The following is a 9,476-nucleotide window of genomic DNA, read 5'->3' as shown; positions in this document are numbered from 1 at the left end:
ACTGTCTTAAACAGTTACGAAAAAATAAGACTCCATGAAGCCCAGGTAATCAGAAATTCTACCAAGGGCAGAACATCCTTCTGGGAAGTTTGCTGTGTGATTAAAGGCACCAATATTCACTCTCTGTTGTTTCATAGAATCTGAACATCATTTAGGCGCAAAGTCTTTTGACTCTCCGGGAGACCCTAATACAAAGGATGGGTAACTGAGTAAAGGAAAAAAAAATGTTTCTGAAGAGACAAGAGGATAGGAAGATAGCAGGGAGGGATTGGGTAATCAAGAGGGGGATTGTCCAAGATAAACTCCATTGTCTAGCTCAGGCCAAGCCCTGTTCCTGGATATGTATCAGGCCTCTCATAAGTACTCACGTATTTATAGCTTACTGGTTTCCCTAGCTGCTGTCAATTCCCAAACTGTGTGACATCTGTTCTTGATCCCTCCTCCTCCTTCATGCTATCTTGCTATTTCCCTCCCTACAACACCCTTAACATTGTAATATTGGTCAGTTTTTGCTGTCGCAATAAATAGCCCTCAAAATCAATGACTTACACAACAAGTATGTATTATTTCTTGCTCACATGACATGAGGGTTGCATGTGGACTATGGTTTGACTGGGCTCCATGTGTCTCCTTATTTGGGGATACGTGACTATTAGCTATTAATACCATCTGGCCCACGTTGTTTTCATGGTGGAGGACAGAAAAGAAACAGAGCTATTCCACGAATAATTAAAGCTTTTGCTCAAAGTCCTATTTGTCATGCTGGCTAACAATCCATCGGCTTAAGCCAGGGACTATATATACCTCATTTAGTGTAGTGGCAGTGGTGGGAGGCACAGCAAAGGTGGGGAGGGGATGAATAATTTTGAATAAATAATAAGGTCGACACTAATAGAGTCTCCTCCAATTTCTCTCACCATGTCTATACAGTCACAGAACACAGTTCTCCTCTGTCTCACCCTCTCAAAATGCTGAGTGCTCTAGACCAGAAGTCCCCAACCTCAGGATCTAATGCCTGATGAGCTGAGGTGGAGCTGATGTAATAAAGTATACAATAAATGCAATGGGTCTGAGTCATCCTGAAGCCATCCTCCCACTGCCCGCTCCCAGTGCACTGAAAAGCAGTCTTCCACGAAACGGGTTCCTGGTGCCAAAAAGCTTGGGGACCTTTGCTCTAAGCTCCTGTCCTTACTGCTTTTCCATTTTCCCTCTACATGTTGTCCTAGAGCCAGCCTGCCCAGCTACCAATAGCCTCACCACTGTATTTTCAGCACCACTTGTCTCCTTGATCTCAGACACATATTTTCTGTATAGTATGAAAGTGAGAGTGAAGTCGCTTAGTCGTGTCCGACTCTTTGCGACCCCACCAGGCTCCTCCATACATGGAACTTTCTAGGCAAGAGTACTGGAGTGGGTTGCCATTTCCTTCTCCAGAATATACTGTATACCTCTACCAAAATATCCTTCCAGTCCCACAAACTCAAGATATGCAAATACAATTTGATTATCTATCCTGATACTCCCTAAATTTGTGTTTTCCCTGATGCTCTGAATTGTCTGCTGCAACCACTTGCCCGGCTAGATGTCAATCTTGAATACAAATTCTTGACTCTTCTTTCTCTTCTCCATAAATTCAAGCATCACTGCAGCCTCCTATCAGTCTGTCCCACTCCTTGTCACGCCTGTCCTGGTCCATGCCCTTATTATCCTGTCAGCAGTGAAGCACTGTAATAGGCTTCCAACCAGCCTCCCTTTCTCCAGCTTCTCTCAATTTCAATTCTTCCTCCTTGGATCTATTGGAATGATCTTCCTAAAGCATAAAATAATTATGATCTTTCCCAGGTGATGGCTCTTCAGTAGCCCTCCACCAATTCAAACTATTGGAACCACAGGATTCCATGGAGGAAGCTCATGGACCAACAGAGTGGGAAAGAGTGGGAATTTGTTCATTTCTTTCTCTTAATTTAGCCACAGAAGGTCTGTTTTATGGGTAGACACCCTACACTATTGAATAAAGGATTCCTGAAATATCAAACCGATGGACAAGCAAAGCACTTTGACAATCCCTCACCTGTAAAAATTAAGCAAATTTCTTAAAGTTGTACACCACATAGTCAGACTTCAGTCTTCTTTTCTAACTATTTCCTGCCACTTCTATCCTCCAAAGCATACCTCATTTATACTCTTTTCTACCAGGACACCAGCCGCACTGAAATAATCAATGTAGCTCTCTTGGCCAGAAGTATTATCTCCTTTTCTTCAATTCTACCAGTCAGTCAGTTCAGTTCAGTCGCTCAGTCATGTCCAACTCTTTGCAACCCCATGAATCGCAGCACGCCAGGCCTCCCTGTCCATCACCAACTCCCAGAGTTCACCCTAACTCATGTCCATCGAGTTGGTGATGCCATCCAGCCATCTCATCATCGTCCCCTTCTCCTCCTGCTCTCAATCCCTCCCAGCATCAGAGTCTTTTCCAATGAGTCAACTCTTTGCATAAGGTGGCCAAAGTACTGGAGTTTCAGCTTTAGCATCAGTCCTTCCAAGGAACACCCAGGACTGATCTCCTTTAAAATGGACTGGTTGGATCTCCTTGCAGTCCAAGGGACTCTCAAGAGTCTTCTCCAACACCACAGTTCAAAAGCATCAATTCTTTGGCACTCAGCTTTCTTTATAGCCCAACTCTCACATCTATACATGACCTCTGGAAAAACCATAGCCTTGACTAGACGGACCTTTGTTGGCAAAGTAATGTCTCTGCTTTTCAATATGCTATCTAGGTTGGTCATAACTTACCTTCCAAGGAGTAAGCGCCTTTTCATTTCATGGCTGCAATCACCATCTGCAGTGATTTTGGAGCCCCAAAAAATAAAGTCTGACACTGTTTCCACTGTTTCCCCATCTATTTCCCATGAAGTGATGGGACCAGATGCCATGATCTTCGTTTTCTGAATGTTGAGCTCTAAGCCAACTTTTTCACTCTCATCTTTCACTTTCATCAAGAGGCTTTTTAGTTCTTCTTCACTTTCTGCCATAAGGGTGGTGTCATCTGCATATCTGAGGTTATTGGTATTTCTCCCGGCAATCTTGATTCCAGCTTGTGCTTCTTACAGCCCAGCGTTTCTCATGATGTATTCTGCATAGAAGTTAAATAAACAGGGTAACAATATACAGCCTTGATGTACTCCTTTTCCTATTTGGAAACAGTCTGTTGTTCCATGTCCAGTTCTAACTGTTGCTTCCTGGTCTGCATGTAGATTTCTCAAGAGGCAGGTCAAGACAACTTCTATTCTTTTCTCTAACCTCAAACAGAGCCATTTCTAACCTGCCAATTCTCATCACAACCAGCCTAGACAGTCAGCTGTCCCCTCTTTGAGTCTCATAAGCTCCTTTTAAATAACACCCTTTACTCTGCATTGTTGGTTATTTATTTGCTTGGATCTGTATTCCCAAGAAATTGGGAGTTTCTTGAAGATAAAGCTGTGGCTTACTTGTCCTTATATTCTTAGTCCCCTGCCTAGTGTTTAATACAAACCAAACACTCAAATAAAATTTATAAAGGGATTGAATGAAATCAGTGATGATGGTAAAGCACTGTATTCTTAGAGCCCCCAAAAAACATTGGTTGCTTTTTGAATTCTATAGTCTTCCTGCATTATGCATATGGCACCTGCTGCCCTCACTTCTCATCTATGCTCAGATACTGCCTAATCGTGATGAATGTAACTACTCAATGTAAAATACAGTATTCCTCCTACAACCCAGCACTATGTTTTCTTTTAATCTTGCTTTGGTCTTCTTTACTAAATATATCAATATCTGACATTTTATTTGTTTATTTGTGAATCACCTATTGTTCCCTCCTGCAGGCAGGGGACACGTCTGTTTCATCATTCATCTATCATCAGTTCCCAGATCAGTGCTGGGCATGTGGATGTTTGTTAAATAAATGAACAATTAGTAAATTCCTTTTATGTTTAAACAAGTTTGAGTAGCTTCTGTTTTATGTTAATGTACAGGAGTAATAAAGATTGCTACTCTCCTAGAAGCATAGATATCCTGGAAATACAAGCTGTTGTAGCTTCTAGGATAAAATCTCTAAACAAAGCTAAATCTCTAAACAAGGCATTTTTTTCACTATTAAGTCCATGTAGATTCCTTTGGAAACATTCAATGTTAAGGTGAAATCCTTGTACACTAAAATCATAAGGATTGAAATCAAGGCTATAGTGTTGATCTTCATGGTATCTGGGCTTTAGATGACCTTTCAGAGAAGGCTGACTGATGTCTTAAGGAGGGTAAGTTGATCATCTAGATATCTTTGGTCTAGCGCCCCTCTACAAAGGTTAGAGAACTCAACCTCTCCAAGAAATCAAGTGGTAAAGGCTAGTTTTCTAGATAAAACATACTTGTAATGACTCCCTCCCTTTTCCTCTGTTTCTTTTACTCCTGCTTAACTTGCCTTTGAGTATAATCTCTTCTTGCCTCCCCACTCCCTGAAGAATATCTGGGTGTTAGTGTTCCCTCTGGCCCTCTTGGAGTTAGTATACTTCCCTCTAGACATGAGCTGCCCCATAGAGTAGCCACTAACCCCATGTGGCTATTTAAAATTAATTAAAAGCCAATGCAATTAGAATTTTGGTTTTTCGGCAGAACTAGTCACATTTCAAGTGCTCAGTAGTCACCTATGGGTTGATAATTACAGTACCAGACAATACGGGATATTACCTGTTTCCATCATTGCAGGAAGTTCTATTGGATAGGATCCCCCTTCTAGAATCCTGATAATTTAGTACACCTACTTCTCAGTCTTTGCCTCAGATTACAATCCCCATTGCCTTTCCAGCCCCTGGAATTGGTAATACTGGGCTTGATCTGCTCTTAGTCATAATATGGTAGTGATTAGATCATGCCAAATCTGCTCTCAGGTCTTCATTTTCATGAAGGCTGATGATGATATTCAAATTACAGGTTGCTGATCAAAAGTGAATCCATTTTGTAGTAGAAAGGACAATGCACCAAGATTGGAGGAAAAGTAGTAAGTACTAGTGAAGCATTGTGGGTAGTAAAACCTACGGGAAGGAGAGACCAATCAGGAGGAGAAAAGAGGCAGGACCGTGGAATAGTTTGCTTCCTTGTCATCACATGGGGAAAATGGGAATCTGACGAGGTAGAATCCAAGCGTTTGCTTGGATCTAGACTGTGTAGGCATCTAGACCGTGCAGAGTCCATTGTCTGTGTTACTTTGTTTTTAAGTCACTCAGTCGTGTCCGACTCTTTGCAACCCCTTGGACTATAAAGTCCATGGAATTCTCCAGGCCAGAATACTGGAGTGGGTAGCCTTTTCCTTCTCCAGGGGATCTTCCCAAACCAGGATCAAACCCAGGTCTCCCACATTGGAGGCAGGCAGATTCTTTACCAGCTGAGCCACAAGGGAAGCCCAAGAATGCTGGAGTGGGTAGCCTATCCCTTCTCCAGTGGATCTTCCCAATCCAGGAATCGAACCAGGGTCCCCTGCATTGCAGGTGGATTCTTTAGCAACTGAGCTATGAGGGAACTGTCTGTGTTTCTTTATGACAGCAGTATTGTCATGGAGTGGGTGTGGAGTGAACAGTAACAGGAGTCAGGAGACTCCTTGGGCAAAAGCTGGGTGGCTTTTTTGACTAGGTTCATGGGCCAAACCAAGTCTCATGGGGAAGAATATGACTAATGTATAACAAGATAACTGCTTCCTGGGCTCCAGAGAGAGAGAGAGAGCTACTGGCCAATACTTGGAAGTCCTGCTTAGAAAAACAGGAGCTAGGTCGGAAGAACACAGATTGCTCCTTCTTCAGAGAGTTGCTAACTTTAATTTCCAATCATGTAGCAGCCCCTTATATTATTCTCCATGACATTCAACATCCCCTGAGAAAAGAGGGTTTCCCAGAACCCTGGAATAGAACAGAGGTGCCAGTAGAAGAGATTTGCTTATTCACCAAGAAACAAGGTCTTAAGTGAAAGAATAGACTCTCAGGAGTGGTAGTATCATGGAGGATAGGGAGGGTTGTCCTCAGTGATTCTAACTTCCTGAAATCCTGCCATAAATTCTGTTTCTAAGTTCTAAATTCTCCCCCACCTCAACCCCCCGAGAAAGAGAGAGAAGAACAATGATGCTGGCCACTGAAATCACTCTGCTAGTGGATGTTCTAAAAAAGCAAGTTGACAGAGGCCATAAATCCTCCAATTTGCTTCCAATTCAAGCAACAAGTTTTAATAAAGCCAAATTTGTATATCATCCCCAGCATCAAATGAATAGATTAAATGCTACAAGTGGAATTCAAACTATCAAAAAAAAAAAAAAAAAACTTATAAAACGTGGCTGAGCCTTTGAAATGAATTAGAAATTCATTTCAACATAATGTACATACCATTCTTGCTCTGGGCTGACATCGCTAATCTGCAGAATTTCTTCTTCAGACATAGGATACAAAGGCAGAAAAAAGAAATTAAAAAAAGAAGCCTAGACCTTAACATCTTAACATCCTCAATACTCTGTAAGGCTTCACTTAGGAAACCTGGCAAGACACTATTGATTTTCCCAGAAACAAGCAAGGATCAGCTAATTCCTTGAGGCAATTAATGGCTTTGTTATTTAACATTTCTCATGGGCTTTTCATGCATTTGTTATTACAGGCTCCTTCCCAGTGGCAGAGCACTGGATCAAGTTCAAAACACAGAAGAGTGGTGGAGACATTAGCATGGGCTGAAAACCTGTGTATATATATCTGGACTGGTTTGTGTGAATGAGGTAGGGATATTATCATTCTGATTCCTGTCTTCACTGTCTGCTCTGAGTGGACCTCCTGAGTTCTGAGTAATCATTTGAGTGGAGATGAATACCATAAATCTGCCATAAATGAAGCAGTTACTAAGAAAACCATACTGCAGATAAAGAGAACAGACTTGTAGTTGCCTTGAGGGGGGCAGAGGAGGGATGGATTAGGAATTTGGGATTATCAGATGTAAACTATTAATATTATATATAGAATGAATAAACAATAAGATCCTATTGTATAGCATGGGGAACTATATTCAGTATCCTATAAGAAACCATAATGGAAAAAATATGAAAAGGAATATATATGTGTAACTGAGTCACTTTGCTATACAGCAGAAACTAACACATCATTATAAACCAACTATACTTCAATACAATAAATTTAAAAAAGAAAAGTGTGCTAGCTTCTTTCACATATGATTTTATAAATGCTTTACAATTATCTTGAGGGGCAGATATTATTTATTATTCCAAATTTTCAGATGCATAAAGTCTAGATTAACTTGTCCAAGGCTTCACAGCTTTATAGAGTGGACCACAATTAAAACTTAGGTTTTTTAGTCCATACCTTTTCATGGGAACTAGAATTATCCTCATTGTAAACAACATACACCCTACCAGGCTCTTCTGAATATTTCTGGTTTCCATAAAACCCCACTCACAAGAGCTCCTTAAAGTATGTATTTTTAAATATTTGCTTATAATGTGAAATTTTGCCAGAAATTTACATAAAGGGAGAAAAAAAGGGAATCAAACAGAATATTGTGTGCTGTGTGCTCAGTTATGTCCAGCTCTTTGTGATCCCATGGACTGTAGCCCGCCAGCCTCTTCTCTCCATGGGATTTCTCAGGCAAGAATACTGGGACAGGTTACCATTTCCTTTTTAAGGGAATTTTCCTTACCTGGGAATCAAATCCACATCTCCTGTATCTCCTGCAATGGCAGGTAGATTCTTTACCATCGAGCCACCTGGGAAGCCCAAATAGAATATTGTTCTGTACAAATGGCAGGGACATGCAGTATTCCTGAACCTCTGCCAAGCTGTCACCAAACATCACAAGATTTCCTAGTCAGGTTGATCAACTTTCCAGATACTCAGAAATTCAACTGAATAGAAACCTGAATATTTCATTCTGTAAAAGCACTAAAGCAGATGAATGAAGTGGGGATTACAGAGTTCAGGATTGGCAAGCATCAGGATATAAGTGTTCAGCGCTTGGAATCAATGGACTCTTGGTGTTATAAGAGGGTCCCTTCTGAGAGCTACGACGTAAGCCATAAGTGACCTAAGAGAAGGGGTCTAGACATTCTGCCAGCTTTCATATTGCTGAAGCAGGACCTCTGAGTTACTTTAAGCAAGAGAATGTTTGCAGTAGAGCTCACACCAATTGCCAACTGTTCAGCAAAAGTTCCCTGGGTCTTTCTCATAGGAAGTAGACAACATCTCCTGAGAAAACAGCAGGAGACACATCGTGATGTGGCGAACCACTCTGATGACTCAGTAGCTTTTTATCCTTTCCTCAAGCCAAGTAGTTCAAAGGACTGCTTGCTATTATTCTTAGCTGCTGGGATGTAGCTTCCTGCTCTGTGTTTTCATCACAGGTGGTGATTGCTGAGAAGAAAAGTTGTTAAAAAAAATAATAACTTGTCACAAGCTACTGCATGACTCAAGCATAGATAGTTCTAAGTGAAGTTCTGGAAACAGAAAACCTTCCCTTAGGAAAGGCATTTAGCCTCAGATTTGCAAAGATGTAGCCCAGTATTACTTGAATGTCTGGAATGGGCAAATTTAACTCAGATGACCATTGTATCTACTACTGTGGGCATGAATCCCTCAGAAGAAATGGAGTAGCCCTCATAGTCAACAAAAGAACCCAAAATTCAGTACTTGGGTGCAGTCCCAAAGATGACAGATTGATCTCTATTCGTTTCCAAGGCAAAGCATTCAATATCACAGTAATTCAAGTCTATGCTCCAGGCACTAATGCCAAGGAAGCTGAAGTTGAACAGTTCTATGATGACCTACAAGATCTTCTAGAACTAACACCCAAAAAAGATGTCCTCTTCATCATAGGGGACTAAAATGCAAAAGTAGATAATCAAGAGATACCTGGAGTAACAGGCGAGTTTGGCCTTGGAATGCAAAATGAAGCAGGACAAAGGCTAACAGAGTTTTGCCAAGAGAACACACTAGTCATAGCAAACACTCTCTTCCAACAACACAAGAGATGACTACACATGAACAACACCAGATGGTCAATACTGAAATCAGATTGATTATATTCTTTGCAGTCAAAGAAGGAGAAGCTCTATACAGTCAGGAAAAACAAGACCGGGAGCTGACTGTGGCTCAGATCATGAACTCCTTATTGCTAAATTCAGACTTAAATTGAAGAAAGTAGGGAAAACCACTAGACCATTCAGGTATGACCTAAATCAAATCACTTATGATTATACAGTGAAAGTAACAAATAGATTCAAGGGTTTAGATCTGATAGATAGAGTGCCTGAAGAACTATAGATCAAGGTTTGTGACATTGTAGAGGAGGTGATGATCAAAACTATCCCCAATAAGAAATGCAAAAAGTCAAAATGGTTGTCTGAGGAAGCCTTAAAAATAGCTGAGAAAAGAAGTGAAAGGCAAAAGAGAAAAATAAAGATA

The 9,476-nt window shown here is 41.0% G+C and overlaps 2 long non-coding RNA genes across 9 annotated transcripts in view; one reads left to right on the top strand and one right to left on the bottom strand.

Annotated features, from left to right (window-relative positions):
- LOC147361437 (uncharacterized) overlaps positions 1 to 7,209 on the top strand; it is a 257,311-nt gene extending 250,102 nt beyond the window's left edge. For both annotated transcript variants that reach the window (XR_015137912.1, XR_015137909.1), the window contains exon 4: positions 6,670 to 7,209. This is a non-coding gene — a long non-coding RNA (uncharacterized LOC147361437). The remainder of the gene's footprint in view (positions 1 to 6,669) is intronic.
- Positions 1 to 9,476, bottom strand: part of LOC147361435 (uncharacterized) — a 421,857-nt gene that overhangs the window by 11,603 nt on the left and 400,778 nt on the right. For 5 of the 7 annotated variants that reach the window (XR_015137906.1, XR_015137900.1, XR_015137896.1 and 2 more), the window contains 2 exons: positions 6,405 to 6,447; positions 2,794 to 3,133 (listed from right to left, as the gene is read on the bottom strand). The exons of 1 other annotated variant lie outside the window; for it this stretch is intronic. This is a non-coding gene — a long non-coding RNA (uncharacterized LOC147361435). The remainder of the gene's footprint in view (positions 1 to 2,793; positions 3,134 to 6,404; positions 6,448 to 9,476) is intronic. One more of the 7 variants, XR_015137899.1, reaches the window with a different exon arrangement.

Source organism: Bos grunniens, chromosome 12 (genome assembly GCF_055505025.1).
Source record: "Bos grunniens cultivar Pamir isolate PY7600 chromosome 12, Bosgru_T2T1.0, whole genome shotgun sequence".
NCBI classification, from domain to species: Eukaryota; Metazoa; Chordata; class Mammalia; order Artiodactyla; family Bovidae; genus Bos; species Bos grunniens.
Note: the sequence above shows the minus strand (reverse complement) of the source record. Positions and strands in the feature narration are given on the sequence as shown.